Consider the following 25,915-nt stretch of genomic DNA (forward strand, 5'->3'; position numbering starts at 1 on the left):
AAAAACAAAGTTTAAAACACTAAACTAGACTCAAAGAAAGTAAGATTAAAAGTTAAAACACTTAAACAAACATAGAACTCAAAACAGCAACCTAATGACTCAAAACTGCCTAAAAACCACTTTCTGGGCAGTTTTGAAAACCTAACAACAACTTGGACGAATTTGGATGAAAACTTGGATCAAAACACTTAGAAACACAAATCAAAACACTTTCTAACTAATCTAAGACTTCAAAATAAAGGGGGATTTGTTTTGGACGAAAATTGAAAACAAAACAGAAACTTTAAAACAAAACAGATTATAAAACGTTTTTGGATGAAAAGGATGGATAAAAGGCTAGTTAGGAGGTTCTTCTCCACACATGACACACTTGCAAACAAAATGATTTTCAGTTGTTCTTCCAATAAATTATGAAACTCAACACCCCAAGTTAATTAGATACGCTTAAATTAACCTTCAAGTTCTCCTAAAGTTAATGAATTGGATGGGAAAGCGCATACAACAATTCAAAGCATTCCTCAAAGGTTCCTTACGTGATGAGCACAATAAAGATACAATCAAGAATCATGAAGCGCAATGAGAACTATAAGTGTTGACGAGGCATTCGTTACTATGATGAGCATGAAACTAGTGCCAAGAATTCATTCAACGCGATCGTTTATAAGCGACCTTCACTACTTGTGATTATAAGATTGTAACTATTAGGTGAAACTCCCTCATAATCTAGCATCATATTCATGCATGAAAACTAAGCGTGCACTCTCAATCAACATACACAAATAAGTTATCAATCAAGTAGATGAACGAATTGAATCCACAACTTATGAAATAACAACTGAATGTAATCAAATCATATTGCAAGCATGTACATGGTTTCGAATCACCCCCCAACTAAGGGGGTTTAGTTCCTCATACTCACAACACAGTTTATTGAATTGAAACATTGAAAACATAAGAAAGATTACACCTAAAAGTTCCAGCAATCTGCAATAGACTAGCAAGCACATTCAAGGGCACTCCTTCTTCCTTCTTGCTGTGGCACAAGGTATGGAGATGGTTTGGGATGGTTTTGGATGAGGTCGAATGGTGGAAAAGTGTCTAGGATGGGTCTATGGCACGGCTAGGGGGGTTTGGGGTCAGAAACTATGGAGTTTTGTGAAGGATAGGTGCGGCTAGGGATGGTGGATGAATTCTGGCGTGAATGGTTGATTCAATGGTGATTTGTGGCTGCAACAAGGAAGGTTATTTAAAAAGTTTAGGAAATTAAAACCCTAGGTTATTTAGGTAATTAGAAATTAAGTCTAAAGCTTCAAGAAATAGGAAACAAATCAGAAAATAAAAGGAAAGGTCAAGGAAATATGCGGCTAGGGTTTAAGACATATTAGGAATGTGTTTTAATGCTCAAAATCAGGAAATGACCTTCTCCCTTGCACGGCAAGGAAGAGGAAAATGTGGAAAGGGTATGTAAGGTGCGGCAAGGGTGATTATGGTGCAAGGAAGGTGTATTTGATATCCTAAAATGCTTAGGAGGCCTTCAAAGTTGATAAGACTTAGGAACATTTAGGAAAGGTCAAACCAAAGTAGGAAACCTTGGCTTAACTTTCCTATTTCAAGTAGGAATCCTTGTTCTTCTAGGAATCCTCAAATGAGTAGGAATCCTTCTTCAATTAGGAAACCAACTTTCTTCAAGACTTCAATTCATCCATTCCTTTTGCTCCAAAAGGCTCCATTTTGCTTCTTTTACCTTAGAACCTGAAAACACACAAAAGTGACTTTAAACACTAAAATAGCTAAGTAAACACAACCTAAATGCACGAGAACAAGCCAATTAAGTAGCATAAATATGCTCCTATCAGTGCCATAACCGAACTTCAAAATCAAATGGCTAACCTTACTACTTTGCTTTCTCAGGTGGTGGAAGGTCCAAAAGTGCAAACTGTGGCAGCTTGTGGCGTATGCTCCATGCAAGGACACCCTACGGACAAGTGCCCACAATTAATCGAGAATGGAGGGTGGGAGACCCTCAATGCCGTGGGATTTGGCAACCAATATCAACAAAGGCCAACAACAAAGCACGTTTAGGCAACAACCCCCGGGTTTCTATCAAAAGCCGTTTGCACCAAATCAAACCCAAGCTCAACCTGCCCAAAAATCAGGTTCTTCTATTGATAATGATCAAATTTTTAATTTACTAAATTCTATGGCGCAGGGCATGCAGACTAGGGACAAGAAGGTGGACGAGTTGGAGAAGCAAGTGGGGCAAATTGCAGAGTTTGTAGGACAGTTTCGAGACCAAGGAAGACTCCCTAGTTCAACCGTTGCAAATCCAAAAGGGGGATTCGAAACCGCCAAAGCAATAACATTAAGGAGTGGTAAACAAGTTGGAAGTGAACCCCAAGCATCCAAATCAAGTCATGAAGAGGATGAAAAGTTGCAGTTTGAGGAGGACACACAAACCTCACCTACGGCAAGGATGGAACACCCTATGCCGCAACCTCCTTGCAATTCCAAACCATATAATTCGGCCAAGGTAAGCTCAAAACCGAATTCTTCTAGTTCTATTCCACTATACGTGCCGTTTCCTAGCCGGTTGAGGCAATCCAAGAAGGAGGAGACCGAGAAAGACATTTTGGAGACATTTCGGAAAGTGCAAGTCAATATACCTTTTCTTGACGCAATTAAGCAAGTACCTAGGTACGCCAAGTTTTTGAAGGAACTATGTACAACGAGAAAGAGAATTTCAAACAAAGAGGTTGTCCAGGTAAGTGAGAATGTTTCCGCTGTTTTGCAAAGAAAATTACCTCCTAAATGCAAAGATCCGGGGAGTTTTACAATTCCATGTGTTATAGGCAATACTAAATTTGAACATGCTATGTTAGATCTAGGAGCTTCAATTAATGTCATGCCATACTCGATTTATGCATCTATGAACTTAGGAGAGCTTAAAAACGATGGTGTTATAATTCAATTAGCCGATCGTTCTAATGCATATCTGAAAGGAGTTTTGGAAGATGTGTTGGTGCAGGTGGATAACTTGATATTTCCAGCGGATTTCTATGTCTTAGAGATGGAGGACTCACCAAATGTCACCCCATTGCCGATTCTACTTGGGAGGCCTTTCATGAAAACAGCACGCACCAAGATCGATGTGTTCAAGGGGACGTTAACAATGGATTTTGATGGGGAGATTATTAATTTTAACATTTCTGAAGCTATGAAATTTCCTAAAGATGATCATTCTTGCTTTTCTATTGATATATTGGATGAATTGGCGCAGGATTATCTTGATATGTTGGAAGACGATCCCCTTGAAACGACGATTGCACAAGGACTTGGCATGAAGCCCAATCTGGCCGTACCTAAGGAGGAGCATGCCGAGCTTGTGGCTGCCTTTGATTCATTGCCACAACATCGTGGTAAGCCTTATAACCCTATTCCAATTCCCGTTTCCACTAATACGTTGTTACCTTCTGTGATTCAGGCCCCCGTTCTTGAGCTTAAACCATTGCCGGATCATTTAAAGTATGTATTCTCGATTGTGGAGTGGTTTATCCAATTTCGGATAGCCGTTGGGTCTCACCGGTTCAAGTTGTCCCAAAGATGCATGGTAAGTATCTTTTCCGATTTTATTGAGAAGATTATTGAGGTATTCACGGATGATTTTAGTGTCTTTGGCGATTCGTTTGATGGTTGCTTGGAAAATCTCACATTAATCTTAAAACGATGTGTAGAAACGAACCTTGTTTTAAATTGGGAAAAGTGTCACTTTATAGTAAAACAAGGCATCGTTTTAGGGCACATCGTTTCTGAAAGGGGAATTGAGGTTGATAAATCGAAAATAGATCTTGTACGCTACTTACCCTCTCCAACTTCGGTTAGAGAGGTTCGTTCTTTTCTGGGCGATGCAGGATTTTATAGGCGATTCATCAAGGATTTTTCAAAGATTTCCACACCCCTATGCCGACTTCTCCAAAAGGATGTGTCCTTCGAATTCAACGAGGAGTGTGAAAAGGCGTTCAAACACCTCAAGGAGATGCTAACTTCGGCCCCCATCATTCGGCCACCAAATTGGAGCATTCCCTTCGAGCTTATGTGCGATGCGTCCGATTATGCTCTAGGCGCTGTTTTGGGACAAAGGAAGGACAAACAGCCACACGTCATATATTATGCCTCTCGGACCTTGAACGACGCTCAATTGAATTATTCTACGACGGAAAAAGAACTTCTTGATGTTGTTTTTGCTTTAGATAAGTTTCGTTCTTATTTACTTGATACTAAAGTAATAATTTACACTGATCATGCAGCGTTGAAGTACTTGCTCACGAAGAAGGAGGCGAAACCAAGGCTTATTCGATGGATGCTTCTTCTCCAAGAGTTCGATATCGAAATCCGAGACAAGAAAGGAAGTGAGAACGTTGTCGCTGATCACTTGAGCCGTTGGTACATGAAGAAGACGTCGTGCCTATTCCAGAGACATTCCCGGATGAACAATTGATGTCCATTGAGGTTAGTGTGCCATGGTATGCGGATCTAGTTAATTATTTAGCATCTAAAGTCATTCCAAGTGAGTTCAATAAAAACCAACGTGATAAACTTAAGTATGATGCACGAAATTATGTGTGGGATGATCCTTATTTATGGAAATATTGTTCTGATCAAATCATTCGTAGGTGTGTTGATAGGAGCATATTTATGCGCCTTAGTTTAGCTTGTTCTTGTACATTTATAGTGTTTTTGCTTAGTAAAGTAGTCTTTTAAGCTAGTTTTATGTGTTTTCAGGTTCTAAGGGCAAAATATGAAAAAGGATGCATTTTGGAGCCTTTTGGAGCAAAGTTGAGCTTGGAATGGATGTCATATGCTTGGAGCCAAGAGGATGGACGAAATTGAAGATTTGAAGATGATGTTTCCTACTTGAACAAGGTTTCCTAGTCGAAGTAGGAAAGTGCTTAAGTGAAGATGGAATCCTAGTTGAATTAGGATTCCTAGTCAAAATGGGTTTCCTAGTTGAATTAGGAGTCCTTGAAGATGAAGATTCCTACTCAAACAAGGTTTCCTACTCGAAGTAGGAAAGTTAAATCCAAATGGCATCAAGTTTCAGCAACAAAGAAGATTTCCAAGTCCAAGAAGGAAAGGTTTCCAAGATGAAGTAGGAGAAGAATTCCAAGTCAAGGGAGGATTGAGACATGTTTTCCTAATGCTAGAAGGACTCCTAAGCGTTGTAGGACACAAATGAGAAGTTTCTAGAAGAATTCCCCTCCTTGCAGTGAGTTTCTACATTTCCTATCAGTTTTGGGGCTTTCTAGAAGCCCTATCCCTAATCCCTACATTGGTGCCGCACCCTAGCTTCTAGATGCCCTAGTTCCTTGCCTTGCAAGGCATTCTAGAAGGCCTATCCATATCCTACAAACCTGCCGCACCTAGGACCCCTTTTCCCTTGCAAAATCTGATTGTTTAGACCTATTTCCTTGTGGATTTGGGTTATCCAAGTCCTTATCTGATTACCCTAGGGTTTTAAGTGCCTATATATACTCCTATTAACCCCTAAATCAGATCACCACCTCTCACATTCATAAATCACGCCAGAAATCTGCCCTAGCCTTTGCCGCACCCTTCCACCACCATTCTCCCAAATTTCTGCCTAAAAACAACCCTAGCCGCACCACCCATCAACCCTAAAGCCTTCCATACCATTCCCCATCCATTCTACACCACAAATAACCCCAAAAACCTGTCTAAAGTTCTCTGCCGCAGCAAGGAGGAAGGAGGATTCTTGGATGCACTTGCTGCCACGTTGGAGCATTCTAGGTGTTTTCTTTCCTTTGATTTTAATGTCTAAATTTATGTATCTTTGCTTTGCGAGTATGGGGAACTAAACCCCCCCTTGGCTAGGAGGGGATTCGAAATACATGTTTATGCTTGCGATATGATTTGATTACTTCTAATTGCGTTTCATAAGTTGTGAATTCAATTTACTTATCTATGTGAATTACATTGATTTGTGTGTGTTGGTTGAGAGTGCACGCTTAATTATCATGCATAAATTGAATGCTAGGATATAAGGACATTTCACCTAATCGTTACGGACTTATATTCACAAGTAGTAAAGGTTGATGATCTCAATCGCGTTAAGTAAATTCTTGGCATAAGTTTCATGCAATCATAGTAACAAGTGCTTCGTCAATGCTTATGGTTTTCATAGAACTTAATGATTCTTGCTTGTATCTCTATTATGCAATCATGTAGGGGACTTGTGGGGAATGTTTTGGGTTGTCGTATGCAATCATCCAATTCAATAACGTTAGGAAAATCTGAAGGTTAATTTAAGCGGACCTAATTAACTTGGGGCATTGAGAATTCATGGTTTATTGAAAAGCAATTGGAAATCGTTTTGTATTTAAGTATAACATGTGTGGAGATGAACCCCTTAGCTCGCCTTCCATTCACCCATTTAAACCAAATTCGTTTTAAAATCTGTTCGTTTTACAAAGTTTTGTTTTGTTTTCAAATTCGTTCAAAATCAATCCCCCTCTTCTTTGTTGAGTCATATTAAGTTAGAAGTCAAGTTAGTTTGTTTTTTTAAGTGTTTTGAGTCAAGTTAAAACCTAATTTCGTCCAAGTTTGTGTCTAGTGTTCAAAACTGCCCAGATTGTGTTTTTAAGGCAGTTTTGAGTGTTTTGTTGCTGTTTTGAGTCTTTTGGTTTGTTTTGGTATTTTAAAGTTTAGTTTTGCATTCTTTGAGTCTAGTTTAGTGTTTTAAACTTGTTTTTACGTAATTGAGTCAGTTTTCAAGTGATTTTGCAATCCCTCCTAATCCCCGGCCTAGAACGATCCCTACTTACATACTTACTACAATTGATAAAAAGAGGGTTAATTTGAGTGCTAGTTAATTTACACATCATGTGTGCATGACTCTGAAATTCAATCTATTTTAAACTTTTGTCACACTTATGCATGTGGAGGTCACTTTGGCACTCAAAGGACTGCACATAAAGTACTTGAATGTGGTTTTTATTGGCCTACTATTTTTAAGGATGCTCGTACTTTTTGCATAGCATGTGACCGTTGTCAACGAACTGGAAATATAGGACCAAAGGACCAAATGCCGCAAAATCCCATATTTAATGTTGAAATTTTTTATGTTTGGGGCATAGATTTCATGGGTCATTTTCCTTCATCCATGGTTTTGTTTATATTCTACTTGCGGTTGATTATGTTTCGAAATGGGTGGAAGCAAGAGCCACCCGTACTAATGATTCTAAAGTGGTTGCAGATTTTGTTAAGACTAACATTTTTGCAAGGTTTGGAATGCCGCGGGTACTTATAAGTGATGGGGGCTCCCATTTCTGCAACCGCAGCATTGAAGCACTACTCAAGAAATATGGTGTCACGCATAAGGTGGCAACACCTTATCATCCGCAAACAAGTGGGCAAGCGGAGGTTTCAAATAGAGAAATCAAGCAGATTTTGGAGAAGACCGTAGGGCCAAACCGGAAAGATTGGAGTTTGCACTTAAATGATGCATTATGGGCATATCGTACGGCTTACAAAACACCAATCGGAATGTCCCCATTTCGGCTCATTTATGGGAAACCATGCCATCTTCCGGTTGAATTAGAGCATAAAGCACATTGGGCCATCAAAACCTTTAATATGGACATTGATGCCGCAGGTCTTCATAGGAAACTTCAATTGAATGAGCTTGAGGAAGTTAGGAATGAAGCGTACGAGAACTCTCATATTTACAAGGAGAAAACGAAGGCATTCCATGACAGGATGATTCGGAGCAAGACGTTCTCTATCGGGCAGAAAGTGTTACTTTTCAATTCTCGCCTTCGGTTGTTTCCAGGTAAGTTGCGTTCTAAGTGGATTGGTCCTTTTATTGTTACTAATGTTTTTCCACATGGTGCAGTTCAAATTCAAAGTTTGAAGACACAACAAGAGTTCAAAGTCAATGGACATCGTTTGAAGCCATATTTCACACCTTTTGAGGAGAAGACCGTGGAGGAAGTAGCCCTCCAAGCCGTGGGCACTATTCAAGCTTGAGTGGAGGCATCGTCCGGCTGGAAGACGTTAAAGCAAGCGCTTCTTGGGAGGCAACCCATGCAAATAAAGAGGACCTAGGAAGCTCCGGCATCATAATTAGATTTGCGTTCCTAAACCCTACTCTTTATTGCTTTTATTTTGCCATATTTGTCATGTTTGCTAGTTGTGTTGTTTGGTTGTTTTTGTGAGTCTATGTTTGAAACATTGAGGACAATGTTTGGTTTAAGTGTGGGGGGTTGGTGTGAAAATTACTTGACACACAAATTAAACCCTATTGATGACAATTGTAGCAAAGATGTAAGTAGGGATCGTTCTAAACCGGGGATTAACTAGGGCTGCTAATCTACTAAAATAAAACTCTAAAACACTAAACTAGACTTAAAAACACAAGAATAGACTCTATAGACTCTAAACTGACCTAAGACACTCAAATCTGCAAAACTAAGTGAAATTGACTCAATTCCAAACCTAACAAGTGATTTGGACGAAATTAAAACTTACTTTGACTCAAAAGATTAAAAGAAAACAGATTGTAACTTAACTAACTCAGAAAACACTTAAAAGACTCAAAACAGCACAATATTAACAATTATACTCAAAACAGATTCTAGAGATGAAATTGGATGAATTTAAGACTAAACTAAGACCCAAACAATGTTTATGGACTAATCCTAACCTATATTGACTCAAAACACTCTAAAGAACCTAATTAGGACAGATTCTGACCTAATAACATAAAACAGAAAAGGGGGTTTGATTTCTGACGAAATTGAATTAAAACTAAACAAATTGCAAGTCAAAGTAAACTAAAACGAAATTAAGATGAATTCAAGGGTGAAAAGCTAGTTAGAGGATCATTCTCCACACATGAACATATGCAACATAAATCGATTTCCAGTATTGTTTCTTTAAACCATGAACGACAATGCCCCAAATTAATCGTGAATGCACAAATTAACTCTCAGATTTCCCTAAATTCATTGAATTGGATGAATGCATGCAACAACCCAAATTATTCTTCTCAAGTTCCCTATATGAACAGCATGATAGAGATACATTCAAAGATCATTAAATTCCATGGAAATCATAAGCATTGACAAGGCAATTATAACTATGAACTGCATGATACTTTTGCCAAGAATCTACTTAACACGATTGTGACTAACAATCTCCACTACTTATAATTATAAGTTTCTAACGATTAGGGGAAAGTCCCTTATAATTTAGCATCAGATTCAAGAATGCAACTAAGTAGGCCTCCTTAATCAACACACAAGAATAAGTTATCAATCAAATAGATAAGTAAATCGCATTCATGTTTTACGAAACAATAACTGAAAGGAATCAATTCATATTAACATATGTCCATGGCTTCAAATTCACCACTAACTAATAAGAGTTTAGTTCCACATGTTCATAGCAATTGAAAAGAAAATTAAAATAAACATCGAAACTGAAACGAGGGAAGAAAGAACTCTTAAAACTCCCAAGGATGCAGATGGCTTGCGCACAAGGCCCTCCTTCATCAATGGAATGCACGACAAGGCCTCCTTCTTCTCCAAAAGGTGGGGCAGAGATGTATATGGATGGAGGATGGTGTTTCGTGATGTAGAATGGTGATTAGGGTTGCGGCAAGGTGTTTTCGAATGGTGTGAAGGGTGGTGACGAATTTATGGCTGAAAACTTGTATTTATAGGCTAGGGTTTTCACAAAATCTGATGGGAAAGGGTTAGGGTTTTGGAGATAAAAGGCTTGGCCCATCCAAAGGAGAAAATAACTAGGGTTTTATGCAGATTTTTAGGCTTCTAGAACATTAGGTGCGGCACAAACCCTAGGGGAGATAAATTAGGGTTTAACTTAGCAGAAATAAAAGGCTTAAGCCCTAGGGTTTGCGGCAAAAGGGTTTAATCCACCAAGGAAAGGGTTTTGGCCCACTTTGTTTATGAAAAGGATTTGTATAACCCAAATCCACAAGGAATAAGGCTAGCCAAATCAGAATCCACATGTAATTGGCTTAGGAAAGGCACGGCTTGGGCTTAGAACATAGGTGAGAGAGGATTAGGAAACTTCCAATCCAAGAATAGAAACTTTCAAGAATGGAAACCTCCAAGAATAGCAACTTCCAACTTTAGAAACTTTGGTTTCCAATTCTGAACTCTTTGTTCTTCATTTTCATTTCTTCATTCATTATTCATTCCTAGCCTCCTTTGATCTTCAATTTCGTCCATTTCTTTTGTTCCAAACATGCGCCAGTCAATCCAAGCTTCATTTTGCTCCAAAAATCTCCAAAATGCATCTTTTTGTGTAATATGCCCTTAAAACCTGAAAACACATGAAACTAGCTTAAAAGACTACTTTAACTTAGAAAACATAGTAAAAATGCATAAGAACTAGCTAACTAAGGCGCATAAATATGCTCCTATCAGGGGTAAACAAAGTATTTTATTGAAAAATTCGGAGGATTTTACCACCTAACATTTCAAAGGTTGTTTTTCGCTGTTTTTCAGTGGTTTTAGTGTGTTTTGAAGCATTTTAGTATGTTTTAACATGAAAATCCGAAAATCCCATAAAAATTTGAAAAATTGTTTTGAAAAATCCAAAAAAGAGTCGTTTTTGTGTGTTTGTTCGTGTCTTAGAGTACCTTCCAACACAATGATGAGGATTCGGTTTTTAATTGCATGACTGTTAAAGAAAGTTATAAACATGGATGGACGTTTGATTTACTCTTTGGTTTATGCTTGGTTGTGGTTATAACTTATGACTTCACATGTAATCACAAAGAAACAAAAAATCAGTTTTTGTAACATGCTGGAAGGAAGGAACTCAAACTAACGCTACAACCCTGTGAGACTTGAGCCTAAACATTCTTTGGAGAGTCAATAATCTGTGAATTTGTTGTTTTCTAAAGTCGTTGCATGATCTCATCATTCTTTGCTTGGTTGCTACTTAGAAGGCGTGTCATCATTATAGATCCAAATATTAGAACTCATACCCATTTCATTCAAAGCATAAAATTGATTAGCATAACTAATAAGATGAAGTTGTTTAGTAGTTACCACCAGAGCCAAAAAGCCTTCAACCCATGCATTTGTTTTTGTAGGATCAGCCCCTTTGAGCCTTATTTAGCCTATTTTTGTTGTGAGCCACATTATCCTTACCTAGCCTAGATTAGGACTATCCATACCCTTGTTCTTAAAGGATAATAAAGCATGACTTAGAGGGAATTCCTTTTGATCAATGTTGTGCAGGAAACTAAGTGTGGGGGAAGGGAAAGTTTGTGTGCCAAAAGAAGTAGAAGGGCACGGATTAGAAAAAAAAAAAAAAAAAAAAAAAAAAAAGAAAATTCGTAGAAAAAGGAAGAAAAAAAAGAGAAAAGTGTGAAAAGTATGAAAAGGAGTTGAAAGAGCATAAAATGAGCTCTAAGTTGTTGGTTGTTGAAGAAAGGGTCCAAAACATTGAATTTGACCCTAAGTGTTGCATGAGTCTTCCCCTTGTGTTTCAAAATCGATTTTCGCATGCAAAAGTGAATTCTAAGTGTCAATTTCATTACTTTGCTTATTATTCTTTAAGAACGTTTGTTTATCCTTACCTTTCTTTGTTAGCCAATACCTTAGCCCCTTTACAACCCTTTGCTTCTATCTTGATTGTTATGTGTTTCAATATGTGGAGTTTGGAATTGGTATGAGCATATGATATCCCTGGTTCTCGCATCTAAGTAGTAGCATTTCATTCATGAGATCATATCTAAATGCTTATTAACTCCCGAAAATGCTTTCTTTGTTATACATATATGTGAGCGTTCGTTTTCATATTTACATCACTCTTCTCACATATAACTAGTATAGGGTGTGGAGTTAGAAAATCTGTGTGAAAATTGAGTGCATATCTAGTAAGGACTTGAGCAAATTCCCTAAGGCATGTTACTACATTCAAAATCATGTTTTAAATGGTTATATGTGAACTAGTACGTGGTGACTATGATTAAGTATGTGCTTAAGTGTGAGGATGACTAAAATCTATGGGAATGATGATTTTTAATATGTCATGTGCATTGGGAATCCCTGAGGCAAACATTGGAAGGTTTAGGTTATGTTTTGATTATTTTGTTTCTTTGTTTTGCTCGAGGACTAGCAAAAGCTAAGTGTGGGGGAATTTGATAAGAGCATATTTATGCTCCTTGGTTAGTTAGTTCTTATGCATTTATGTTGTGTTTTCTTAGTTAAGTTAGTCTTTTTAAGCTATTTTCATGTGTTTTCAGGTTTTAGAGACAAAGTGAGCAAAAGGATGCAATTTGGAGCATTTTGGAGCAAAATTGGGCTAGAATGAAGTTCATGCACATGAAGCACAAAGGATGGACGAATTTGAAGGATTGATGAAGCTAGGAATGTGTTTTGAAGTTGAAGAATTGAAGATACAAAGTTTCCTAGTTGAAGTAGGAAAGGGCTTAAGTGAAGGAGTCCTAATTGAAGAATGATTCCTAATCAATGTAGGAGTCCTAATTGAAGAAGGATTCCTAATCAATGTAGGAGTTCTAATTGAAGATGGATTCCTAGACAAATGAAGTTTCCTACTCAAGCAAGGTTTCCTATATGAAGAAGAAGAGTTAAAGCCAAAGAATCAGCTCAAGATAAGGATCTTATCCAAAACCTCATCCATAACCTTATCTTAGCTTATCTTATCCAAACAAACCTTATCCTATCCTATCTTATCCTAATCTTAAACTATCCACATTTCAGCCACTTAGGAGGGTTTCTAACTAGATTAGGATGCTTAAAATCAGATTTCTAGAAGACCTAATCTTATCCTACAAAAATGGCGCCTAGGAACCTTTCTAGAAGCCTAAAAATCTGCCTTGTATTTCTTTCTAGAACCTAGCTTTGTGCCGCACCCTATACCTATTTCCCTTGGGATTTTGGTTTCTAGAAGCCTTATCCTTTCACACTCTTTGTGCCGCACATTATCTCCCATTCCTTTTGGATTTTTGACTTGTTTTCCTTATAGGATTGTATGTTATTATCCTATGCAGTTTAGGCCTTTAAAACCTTGTCCTTGGCTACCTAGGAGATGGGATTTTCAGCCTATAAATACAAGCCCTTGCCGCACCCTTTCATTCACCATCCTCTACCATATTTTCACTACATCATTCACCCAAAACCCCTCATTGTGCCGTGAGTTTTGCAAGGAGAAGAAGGAAGAAATCTGGAGCCGTGCATGCCATTCAAGGAGCTTGGATTGTTGGAGCGTTTCTAGGTGTTTTCTATCTTTATGTCAATGTTTAAATTTATTCATCTTTGTTTATTTGCGAACATGAGGAACTAATTTCTTTATAGTTAGAGGGGAATTCAAAGCCATGATCATATATGTTTTATATGACTTGATTACCTCCAGTTATGATTTCATGATTCGTGAATGTGGTTTACTTATCTATTTGATTGATAACATGTTTATGTATGTTAATTAAGGATGCATACTTAGTTCGCATTCATGAATTTGATGCTAGAGTATAAGGGAATTTCACCTAATCGTTATTAACTTATATTCATAAGTAGTAAAAGTCGCTAGTCACGATTGTGTTAAGTAAATCCTTGGCAAGAGTAACATGCGTATTCCATAGTTATGAATGCCTCGTCAATGTTTATGATTTCCATTGAACTTAATGATCTTTGATATGTGTCTCTATCATGCGTATTCCATAGTTAGGGTCCTTGATAAGAATAATTTGGTTGTAATGCGTATTCCATTCAATTCAATGAATCTAGGGAAATCTGAGAATTAATTGGTGCAATCTAGTTAATTTGGGACATTGTCATTCATGGTTTGTTGAAAGAGTAATTGGAAATCGAGTCGTATGCATATGTTTCATGTGTGGAGAAGGAACCCTCTAACTAGCCTTTCCCCATTCTATTTCATCAAAATCGTTTTCATTAAAGTTTGTTTTTAAAGTTTATGTTTTCAAGTCCAATTTCGTCAAAAACCAATCCCCTTACTTTTAAATCTTGTTTTTAGAGTCAAAACATGTTTTCTTTAAGTCTTTTGAGTCTTTGAAGTTCTATTTTCGTCCAAATCACTTGCTAGGTCTAGAATTGAGTCTTTTTTATTGTTTCTTGCTGTTTTTAGTGTTTTAAGTTAGTTTTGAGTCTATTGAGTCTAGTTTAGTGTGTTTGAGTCTTATTTGTGTCGATTAGCACCCCTAGTTAATCCCCGGTCTAGAACGATCCCTACTTGCATCATTACTACAATTGTCATCATTACTACAATAGTTTATTGTGCTCATCACGTAAGGAACCTTTGAGGAATGCTTTGAATTGTTGTATGCGCTTTCCCATCCAATTCATTAATTTAAGGAGAACTTGAAGGTTAATTTAAGCGTATCTAATTAACTTGGGGTGTTGAGTTTCATAATTTATTGGAAGAACAACTGAAAATCGTTTTGTTTGCAAGTGGGTCATGTGTGGAGAAGAACCTCCTAACTAGCCTTTTATCCATCCTTTTTATCCGAAACGTTTTACAATCTGTTTTGTTTTAAAGTTTCTGTTTTGTTTTCAATTTTCGTCCAAAACAAATCCCCCTTTATTTTGAAGTCTTAGATTAGTTAGAAAGTGTTTTGATTTATGTTTTTAAGTGTTTTGAGTCAAGTTATAACATACATTCGTCCAAATTTGTGTTAGTACTCAAAACTGCCCAGATTGTGCTTCTAAGGCAGTTTTGAGTGTTTATTTGCTGTTTTGGTTCCTTTGCTTTGTTTTGGTGTTTTAACTTTTAATTTTACATTCTTTGAGTCTAGTTTAGTGTTTTAAACTTTGTTTTTACATTATTGAGTTAGTTTTCAAGAGTTTAGCAATCCCTCCTAATCCCCGGTTTAGAACGATCCCTACTTACATCTTTACTACAATTTGACAAAAGAGGGTTTAATTTGTGTGTTTAGTTATTTTACGCATCAAATTTTTGGCGCCGTTGCCGGGGATTAGCAATTTTGCTAATCCCTTGGATTGTTTTTGTTTCTTTTATTTTACTTTGCTTCAGATTTTATTTTAGTTTCTGACCTATTTTGTTTCTTGTTTCTTAGGTACTAGTTTATGACTAGAAGTTCTCAAAAGGTTCGTGAGAACATCTTGGACTTTGACGACGATTTTGAGAGGAATTTGAGAAGAACTAGAAATCAACAAGAGCCCATTCCCGAACCTGACCTTGAAGAAGAAGTCCTAGAAGAGGAGGAGGAGCCCACGGCACAAGTGGGTGAAGAGGATCAAGGCATGGCGGTGGACAACCATACACTCAAAGAGCTCTCGGCCTCGGGATTGGATAATGCCGCACCCTTGTGCATCCAATACCCCGCGGCTGCCCAAGTTAAGACGAAAGAGTTTGAATTAAAGTCAAGTTTGTTTCATCATATTCCTAAATACCATGGCTTGTCCATGGAAGATCCTAACAAACATTTGAAAGAATTTGAAGTAGTTTGCTCTAGTATGACTCCCGTCAATGTTGATGGAAGTATTTTGAAGATGAAGGCTTTTCCATTCTCTTTGATGGATAAAGCCAAGGATTGGTTATACGAGTTAGCTCCTGGCACTGTCACATCTTGGGAGAGTATGAAGAGAGTGATGCGAAATAGATAAGCACACAAATTAAACCCTCTTTTTGTTAAATTGTAGCAAAGATGTAAGTAGGGATCGTTCTAAACCGGGGATTAGGAGGGATTGCTAAACACTTGGAAACTGACTTAAAACTCAAAAACAAAGTTTAAAAACACTAACTTAGACTCAAAGAATGCAAAAGTAAAGGTTAAAACACTTAAACAAACCTAAAACTCAAAACAGCAACTAGAAGGCTCAAAACTGCCTAAAAACCACTTTCTGGGCAGTTTTGAGCACCTACACTAATTTGGACGAAATTTGATGAAATCTTGAATCAAAATACTTAGAAACACAATTCAAAACACTTTCTAACTAATATAAGACTTCAAATTAAAGGGGGATTTGTTTTGGACGAAAATTTAACACAAAACAGAAACTTGAAACCAAACAGATTGTAAAAACGATTTTGGTGAAATCAATGGTTAAAAGGCTAGTTAGGAGGTTCTTCTCCACACATGTCACACTTGCAAACAAAACGATTTTCAGTTGCTCTTCCGATAAATTATGAATACTCAACGCCCCAAATTAACCGTGAATTGCACTAATTAACTCTCAGTTTTTCCACAAGTTATTAAGTTGGATGATTGCATACGACAACCTAAAACATTCCCTACGAGTTCCCTACATGAATTGCATAATAGAGATACAAGTAAGAATCATTACGTTCTATGAAAAACATAAGCATTGACGAAGCATTCGTTACTATGAATTGCATGAAACTTATGCTAAGAATTCATTCAACGCGATCGTTTTCAAGCGATCTTCACTACTTGTGATTATAAGATTGTAACTATTAGGTGAAACTCCCTCATAATCTAGCATCATATTCATGCATGAAAACTAAGCGTGCACTCTCAATCAACATACACAAATAAGTTATCAATCAAATAGATGAACGAATTGAATCCACAACTCATGAAATAACAACTGAATGTAATCGAATCAAATTGCAAGCATGTACATGGTTTCGAATTACCCCCCAACCAAGGGGGTTTAGTTCCTCATACTCACAACATAAAGTTTATTGAATTGAAACATCGAAGACATAAGAAAGATTACACCTAAAACGCCCAAGAATTCCACTTTGAATTTCTGCACGTTAAGCTCCTCTTCTCTTCTCCTTGCTGCGGCAGAGATGGTTTTGGGGGTTATGGGATGTGGTTTTTGTTTAAGAATGGAGTTAGGATGATATGGTGGTGCGGCAAGGTGTGTGGGTGGTGTAGGGAAGTGTAGAATGGTGTATGGAGGGTGATGGTGGCTGCGGCAAGGTGGGAAGTGGCTGGAATGGATGAAGGTGGCTGCGGCAAGGTGGGGAAATAAGGGTTGGATGATTTCTGATTTGTGGAGAGGGAGATGATGTCCTCTGCGGCAAAGGGGGTAAAACACCTATATATAGGCACCTAAAACCCTAATTAAATCAGATTGAAACAATGGGCTAGGGTTTAGGTGCGGCACTTAAGTGGACTAGGGTTAAGGTTTGTGAAATAGGGCTTCTAGGATGGACATGTGCGGCATGGGCTTAGGAGAAATGGATTAGGGTTTAACATGGCAGAAATTGAATGATTAGGCCCTAGGATGCGGCATGGACTTAGGGTTCACAAGGAATTAGGGTTTAAGTCATCTAAAAGCCCAAAGCCGAGAATAGAAACTCACGAAAATGGAAACCTCCAAGAATAGAAACTTCCAACTTTAGAAACTTTGGTTGCCAATTCCGATTTAGGAAAGATCAACCCAAAATGGAAACTTTTAGGCTTAGCTTTCCTACTTCAAGTAGGAAACCTCAAATCTCGAACTCTTCAATTTCATCCCAACCTTGTGTTCCAAGCATGTCCTTTTCATTCCAAGCTCACTTTTTGCTCCAAAAGCTCCAAATTGCATCATTTCATGTAATATGTCCTTTAAACCTGAAAACACATGAAAGTAGCTTAAAAGACTACTTTAACGAAGAAAACATAACAAAGATGCATAAGAACTAGCTAACTAAGGCGCATAAATATGCTCCTATCAGAGAGCGTTCTTGGAGAAGTTCTTTCCAACTTCTCGCATCATCCTCCTACGCAAAAAGATAAGCGGCATCCAGCAAGAAGAAGGTGAGTCTTTTCCTACATATTATGAACGATTTAAATCACTTGTTGCTTCTTGTCCACATCATCAGATGAAGGAGGAGTTGCTTTTGCAATACTTCTACGAGGGTCTCCTACCTCTAGAACGTCAAATGCTTGATGCTTCGGCGAGGGGAGCATTGGTGGATAAAACACCCATGGCTGCTAAGATCTTGATCTCTAATCGAGCGTTGAACGCTCAACAATATGAGGGAGTAGGCCAAAGGGGACCCCCACGGCACCAAGTAGTCGGCGGAGCCTCAGCAATCGGTGGGGCCACAGAAGGAAGAGGTATCAGAGGTTGATCATTTGGAGCTTCACTGCGTGGTACAGCCCCAGAAGACGAAGGCAAATGCTGTTGGAACAAACCCACAAACCTCCGATAATCAAGCAAAATCTGACCATCAGATTCCTCCATCTGGTCAATTTTCCTCTTCATGTTTGTGGCATAGTTGTGTGCGAGCTTGTGCAACTGTTTATTCTCATGCTTGAGTCCTCTAATCTCCTGTTTGAGACTCATTACTTCAGCCGCCAACGATTCAACTTGACGGGTTCGAGCAAATAGGCGTTGGGCCATGTTAGACACAGAACCCGCACACTGCACACTAAGAGACAGAGACTCCTTAACAGCCAACTCATCAGACCGTCTGGAAAGCAGTCTGTTATCTTTAGGAGTGACAAGGTATCGGGCCACCACCGCAGCGGTCATGTCATTCTTCATCACCGAATCCCCAATGGTAAGAGGACCAGTAGGGGATATGAAGGATGGGCGCCATATGTTGTCTTGAGAAGGCGGGCTGCCTCTTCACCAAGGTTCAAGTCAAAACGACGGTCGGAAGGGCTAGACATTTTCAGAGGTGTTAAAGAAAGAAGAGGTCAGACAGGTCAAGATCGTAGAAGTGCAAGAATGGAGTTTTTATAGGTTGAAATTCAAGTGTGCTTTGAACGTCTTGCGTACCTCTATAAAAATCAACATGTGATGGGATTTCAGAGATTGAAGAGGCGAGCTCAGAATTCAAAGAAGCCAATTCAAAAATCGAAGAGGCGCCAGCTTTCTCAAAAGTTGGGCTTGCTCACAAACCACCGATTCCAGATATCGAAGAGTGTCAGCTTTCTCAGCCTCGTCAGCACCCGTCACACGCAAACTCAGCTTTGCGAAAATCACGGAAAATTTGTCGAAGCATGATAGGAGCATATTTATGCGACTTAGTTAGCTTGTTCTTACGCATTTACGTTGTGTTTTCTTAGTTATTTTAGTGTTTAAAGTCATTTTTGTGTGTTTTCAGATTCTAAGGACAAAGTATGCAAGAAGATGCATTTTTTAGGCCTTTAGAGCAGTTTCGGGTTTGGATGGATAGCAAATGCATGGAACAAAGTGGATGGACGAAATTGAAGACTAATGAGGCTAAGAATGTGAAGAATTATTGTGCAAAGGATAAAGAACTCAGCCACAATAGGGTGTCACTCCAAAATTCACACCCCTTGCCGTGCAAACCCATTGTGATCCCTTTGGATTCCCATGCCATGCTCAATCACCCTTGTCCCCTACAATATTTCTGATTTCATGCCTCAATACACTCAATTATTACACTCAATTGCTGCATACCTCTTGTTCCCTTCACCCATCAGATTTCACACAACTTTCACAACCATTACATGCACCAATTGATGCTCCATCAGCCACCTTTAGGATCCTATGCCGTGTGCAACACATGTTGCTGCACCTTTGACTAATTTCTGAAACATTTCACCACCCTTTTTCATTTCTATGCAATGTACACAATCATTCATGCTCCCTAGCTGAAATACCACTCCATTTTACCCTCCATACTTTGCATCATTACTTCATTTTAATCCTTGGACCATTGCACCCCACAAATTCACCCTCCTTGCTGTGCATTTCATCCATTGCCTAACCTAATTCTCTAGGGTTTTTGGGCCTATATATACATGTTCACACCCCTTGGCCAAGGTTACCATCTCCCATATTCATCATTCATCACAGAAAATTCGTCCATACACACCCTAGGCAGCAAAACACCCCAAAAACACCATTCTAGTGCCCAGAAAACATAACAGCCACTCCACCCTCTTCCACCCTTTTTGCCGAGTTCTCCACCACCCCCCAACCATCAAACACTCCTCCACACTCACCCTAAACCTTTCCATATCATTCCCCATCCATTCTACACCGTAAAACTACCCAAAACCTGTCCACAACCCAATCTGCCGCAAGCAAGGGAAAGGAGGAATCTTGGATGCACTTGCTGCCAAGTTGGAGCATTCTAGGTGTTTTCTTTCTTTGGATTTTAATGTCTAATTCATGTAATCTTTGTTTTGCTTTAAGTATGATTGGCTAATTTTGTTTTGGCTAAGGGTGTATTCAAAACCATGATTATATATGTGAAATAAGTTGATTACTTCCAGTTATCGTTGCATAAGTTGTGAATACAATTTGCTTAACCGTTGGATTTAGAACTTATTCTTGCATGTTGATTGAGAGTGCACGCTTGATTTGCATGTTTGAATTTGGTGCTAGGATATAAATTTGTTTCAGTATCATGCTTTTCATAGTTACAAATGCCTTGTCGAAGCTTATGATTTCCAAAGAACGTAATGATTCTAACCTGTGTCTTTATCATGCTGTTCATATAGAGAACTTGTTAGGAATAATTTGTTTGCGATGCATATTCATCCAATTCAATGATTCTAGGGAAATTTAAAGGTTAATTTAAGCGGACCTAATTAACCTGGAGTGTCGAGATTCATAACTTAATGAATTGATAACTGGAAATTGATTTACGTTGCATATATTTCATGTGTGGAGAAGAAACCCTTAGCTATTCCATCATCCATTGATTCATCATAATTTTGTCTTACAATCTGTTTGCTTGATAATCTGCCAATTTACTTTAATTTCGTCCAAACACAACTCCCCCATATTTTGTTAAGTCTTAGTCAATCAAATCTGTGTTATTTTGTGTTCTTAAGCATTTGGAGTCATAAACACTTTGGAATTCGTCCAAATCAAGTTCTAGTTTCTTTTTGAGTCAATTTGATTGTTTTAGGCAGTTTTGAGTGCTTAAAATCTGTTTTGAGTCATAGTAGTTTTGTTAGAGTCTTTAAGTTTAGTATTTGCGTTTTTGAATCAATTTATATTAGATTAGCACCCCTAGTTAATCCCCAGTTAGAACGATCCCTACTTACATCATTACTACAATTGTCACAAATAGGGTTAATTTGTGTGTTTAGTTATTTTAAGCATCAAAGCATCGATCTCAGATAGCGAAGATGCGCCTGTCTCTCTCAACCTCATCAGCACTGATGTGAAAATTAACTTGACACACAAATTAAACCCTATTTGTGACAATTGTAGTAATGATGTAAGTAGGGATCGTTCTAACCGGGGATTAACTAGGGGTGCTAATCTAATACAAATCTACTTAGAAACACAAAAACTAAACTTAAAGACTCTAATTAGACTACTAAGATTCAAAACAGATTTGAAACACTCAAATCTGCCCAAAACTGATTAAAACAAGTTAATTGACTCAAACAGCAACTAAGACAAGATTTGGACGAATTTGACAAAACTTATGACTCAAAATACTTAAAAACACCAAAGAGGACAGATTATGAAGACTCAAACTTAACAAAATATGGGGGAATTGTGTTTGGACGAATTTGAACTAAATGCACAGATTGTAAATTAAAACAGATTGTAAACTAAATGTGATGAATCAATGGGTGATGGAATGGCTAAGGGGTTCTTCTCCACACATGAAATTTATGCAACGTAATCGATTTCCAGTTATCAATTCAATAAGTTATGAACCTCGACACTCCAAGTTAATTAGGTCCGCTTAAATTAACTTTCAGATTTCCCTAGAATCATTGAATTGGATGAATATGCATCGCAAACAAATTATTCCTAACAAGTTCTCTATATGAACAGCATGATAAAGATACAAGTTAGAATCATTAAGTTCTTTGGAAATCATAAGCATCGACAAGGCAATTGTAACTATGAAAAGCATGATACTCCTGCCATGAATCTACTTAACACGATCGTGACTAGCGATCTTCACTACTTGCGAATATAAATTCATAACGATTAGGTGTAACAAACTTATATTCTAGCACCAAATTCCAGCATGCAAATCAAGCGTGCACTCTCTATCAACATACAAGAATAAGTTTTGAATTAAACGGTTAAGCAAATTGTATTCACGACTTATGCAACGATAACTGGAAGTAATCAACTTATTTCACATAAATAAACATGGTTTCGAATACACCTTTAGCCAAAACGAATTTAGCCAATCATACTCAATGAAAAACAAAGATTACAAGAAGTAGACATTGAAATATAAGATAGAATACACCTAAAATTGTTCAACAACTCAGATTGAAGAGCCAAACAATTTTCATGAACTGTCTCCTTCTCTTCTCCTTGCGGCAGATTGGGTGAGGATGATTTCTGGGGGGTTTGTGTGATGTAGAATGGATTATGGATGGTGTAGGGGCACGGCAAGGCTTGGGGGTAGTGTATGGGTGTTGTGTGGAAGGTGTGGAGATGAAGAATGGTGGTGGAAATCGGCAGAGATGGAGGAGGAATGGTTTCTGAGGTTGTGGATGGGGTTTGACGAATTTGGGAGAGTGTGTGGCTGAATGGAATGTTTTGTGGCTGCAACCAAGAGGTTTATTTTAAAGGAAAACAGAAATTAAAACCCTAGGTTGATTAGGAAATCAGAAATTAAGTCTAAGGATTCTAGAATTAGGAAATAAAATCAGAAACTTAAAGGAAATAGCAAGGGAAATTCGGCTAGGGTTTAAAACACAAAAGGAAAGTGTTTTAAAGCCTAGAATCAGGAAATAAGGAAGAGGAAATACCAAGGGGAGTGTGGCAAGGGTTCAAAAGGTGCAAGAGATGTGTATTTGATGTCCTAGAATGCTTAGGAAGTCTTCATAATTGCTGGAACTTTTAGGGACATTTAGGAAAAATCAAACCAAAGTAGGAAACTTTGGCTTAACTTTCCTATTTCAAGTAGGAATCCTTGTTGGAGGAAGAATCCTTGTTCTTCTAGGAATCCTCATGTGATTAGGAATCCATCTTCAATTAGGAATCCTTCGTTGATTAGGAATCCTTCGTCGATTAGGAATCCTTCGTCGATTAGGAATCCTCCTTCATGTAAGCACTTTCCTACTTCAACTAGGAAACCTTGTTCAAGTAGGAATCATCATCTTCAAGTCTTCAAATTCGTCCAAACCTTGGCTCCAATTATGTGATAATCATTCCAAGCCTAATTTTGCTCCAAAAAGCTCCAAAATGCATCTTCTTGCATCCTTTGGCCTTAAAACCTGAAAACACATAAAACTAGCTTAAAAGACTACTTTAACTAAGAAAACACCATGGAAATGCTCCTATCACCTAGAATGCTTAGAAAATCTTCATAATTGCTGGAACTTTTAGGGACAATTAGGAAAAATCAAACCAAAGTAGGAAACCTTGGCTTAACTTTCCTACTTCAAGTAGGAATCCTTGTTGGAGTAGGAATCCTTGTTCTTCTAGGAATCCTCATGTGATTAGGAATCCATCTTCAATTAGGAATCCTTCGTCAATTAGGAATCCTTCGTTGATTAGGAATCCTCCTTCATGTAAGCACTTTCCTACTTCAACTAGGAAACCTTGTTCAAGTAGGAATCATCATCTTCAAGCCTTCAAATTCGTCCAAACCTTGGCTCCAAATATGTGACATGCATTCCAAACTCCATTTTGCTTCTTTTTGCACACTTTGACCTTAGAACCTGAAAACACACAAAAGTGACTTTAAACACTAAAATAGCTAAGTAAACACAACCTAAATGCATGAGAACAAGCCAATTAAGTAGCATAAATATGCTCCTATCAAGCACTTGTCACATGCAGAGAAAGCTTTGAGGAAATCACGGGCAGTTTGTCGAAGCGCCGATTCCAACCATCTGTCTTTCTTAGCCTCGTCAGCTTTGAGGAAATCACGGGCAATCTGTCGATGATTTCTGTTGAAGTAGAAAACACATGAAGTTTACTGTTCAATCATCCAACCGTTGCTGATAGGAGTGAAAGAATGGTGCGAAATATATTAAGCACACAAATTAAACCCTCTTTTGTCAAATTGTAGTAAAGATGTAAGTAGGGATCGTTCTAAACCGGGGATTAGGAGGGATTGCTAAACTCTTGAAAACTAACTCAATAACGTAAAAACAAAGTTTAAAACACTAAACTAGACTCAAAGAATGTAAAATTAAAAGTTAAAACACTTAAACAAACATAAAACTCAAAACAGCAACCTAATGACTCAAAACTGCCTAAAAACCACTTTCTGGGCAGTTTTGAGAACCTAACAAGAACTTGGACGAAGTTGGATGAAAACTTGGATCAAAACACTTAGAAACACAAATCAAAACACTTTCTAACTAATCTAAGACTTCAAAATAAAGGGGGATTTGTTTTGGACGAAAATTGAAAACAAAACAGAAACTTTAAAACAAAACAGATTGTAAAACGTTTTTGGATGAAAAGGATGGATAAAAGGCTAGTTAGGAGGTTCTTCTCCACACATGTCACACTTGCAAACAAAACGATTTTCAGTTGTTCTTCCAATAAATTATGAAACTCAACACCCCAAGTTAATTAGATACGCTTAAATTAACCTTCAAGTTCTCCTTAAGTTAATGAATTGGATGGGAAAGCGCATACAACAATTCAAAGCATTCCTCAAAGGTTCCTTACATGATGAGCACAATAAAGATACAATCAAGAATCATGAAGCACAATGAGAACTATAAGTGTTGACGAGGCATTCGTTACTATGATGAGCATGAAACTCGTGCCAAGAATTCATTCAACGCGATCGTTTTCAAGCGACCTTCACTACTTGTGATTATAAGATTGTAACTATTAGGTGAAACTCCCTCATAATTGATGCGAAATATATAAGCACACAAATTAAACCCTCTTTTGTCAAATTGTAGTAGAGATGTAAGTAGGGATCGTTCTAGACCGGGGATTAGGAGGGATTGCTAAACACTTGGAAACTGACTTAAAATCATAAAACAAAGTTTAAAACACTAAACTAGACTCAAAGAATGCAAAACTAAAGGTTAAAACACTTAAACAAACCTAAAACTCAAAACAGCAACTAGAAGGCTCAAAACTGCCTAAAAACCTACACTAATTTGGACGAAATTTGATGAAAACTTGAATCAAAATACTTAGAAACACAAATCAAAACACTTTCTAACTAATCTAAGACTTCAAATTAAAGGGGGATTTGTTTTGGACGAAAATTTAACGCAAAACAGAAACTTTAACTAACACAGATTGTAAAAACGATTTTGGTGAAATAGATGGATAAAAGGCTAGTTAGGAGGTTCTTCTCCACACATGTCACACTTGCAAACAAAACGATTTTCAGTTGTTCTTCCAATAAATTATGAATACTCAACGCCCCAAATTAACCGTGAATTGCACTAATTAACTCTCAGTTTTTCCACAAGTTATTAAGTTGGATGATTGCATACGACAACCTAAAACATTCCCTACAAGTTCCCTACATGAATTGCATAATAGAGATACAAGCAAGAATCATTACGTTCTATGAAAAACATAAGCATTGACGAAGCATTTGTTACTATGAATTGCATGAAACTTATGCTAAGAATTCATTCAACGCGATCGGTTTCAAGCGATCTTCACTACTTCTGATTATAAGATTGTAACTATTAGGTGAAACTCCCTCATAATCTAGCATCATATTCATGCATGAAAACTAAGCGTGCACTCTCAATCAACATACACAAATAAGTTATCAATCAAATAGATGAACGAATTGAATCCACAACTTATGAAACAACAACTGAATGTAATTGAATCAAATTGCAAGCTTGTACATTGTTTCGAATTACCCCCCAACCAAGGGGGTTTAGTTCCTCATACTCACAACACAAAGTTTATTGAATTGAAACATCGAAGACATAAGAAAGATTACACCTAAAACGCCCACGAATTCCACTTTGAATTTCTGACTTCAAGCTCCTCTTTCTTCTTCTCCTTGCTGCGGCAGAGAGGGTTTAGGGTGTTTTTGGATGTGATTT

The 25,915-nt window shown here is 37.7% G+C and overlaps 1 long non-coding RNA gene across 1 annotated transcript; it reads left to right on the forward strand.

The window, feature by feature from the left end:
- The first annotated feature begins 330 nt into the window (after positions 1–330).
- Positions 331–25,626, forward strand: LOC126597072 (uncharacterized). The gene is made up of 3 exons (XR_007614126.1): positions 331–524; positions 24,543–24,723; positions 25,548–25,626. It is a non-coding gene; the product is annotated as an uncharacterized LOC126597072 (long non-coding RNA).
- The last annotated feature ends 289 nt before the right edge of the window (positions 25,627–25,915 follow it).

Source organism: Malus sylvestris, chromosome 13, assembly GCF_916048215.2.
Source record: "Malus sylvestris chromosome 13, drMalSylv7.2, whole genome shotgun sequence".
Lineage (NCBI taxonomy): Eukaryota > Viridiplantae > Streptophyta > Magnoliopsida > Rosales > Rosaceae > Malus > Malus sylvestris.